This window comes from Sinocyclocheilus grahami, unplaced genomic scaffold (genome assembly GCF_001515645.1).
Source record: "Sinocyclocheilus grahami isolate Dianchi unplaced genomic scaffold, SAMN03320097.WGS_v1.1 scaffold1924.1, whole genome shotgun sequence".
Taxonomy (NCBI): domain Eukaryota; kingdom Metazoa; phylum Chordata; class Actinopteri; order Cypriniformes; family Cyprinidae; genus Sinocyclocheilus; species Sinocyclocheilus grahami.
In genome coordinates, this window is record NW_015507103.1 from 107,735 (window position 1) to 108,266 (window position 532).

The window sequence follows — 532 nt, forward strand, 5'->3', positions numbered from 1 at the left end:
GGAACATTCATACTTTTTTATTTCTATTTAATTTGCATCTCCAACTGATTAGACAGCATCGTATGCTTCTTACACACAGATGATTATATAGTTTGGTTGTTTATGTACAAATATTACATTCTGAATAGTAAATGAATTATTTTGTTACAGGCAGGATACTGTTGAAATCTTCTGTGAGATTCACATTTAGTCCAGCAGCTTTTAAAGATTGCAGGTGAGTTTAATTTAAATGATTTACTATACACATATGAAGGACTCAAAATACATATCTGCTGACAGTCTACTTTACAATGACATTTATTTCACTAATGCAGTGTGTAGAAAATACAGATACAACTATCCATTAAAACTTTGTGGGCAGTGAAATATTTCACCATGGGTTTCGAACTATGAAATATGATTTCCAGTTGTTTGAAATCATCAGCTTCTCTCTAAACTGTGTGACTTAGCAATGGTTACAAGGTGACCACACTACTATGAGCTGTAATGGTAATGGAAAACGTTTGATTACACTTCCTAAAATGCTTAGAAT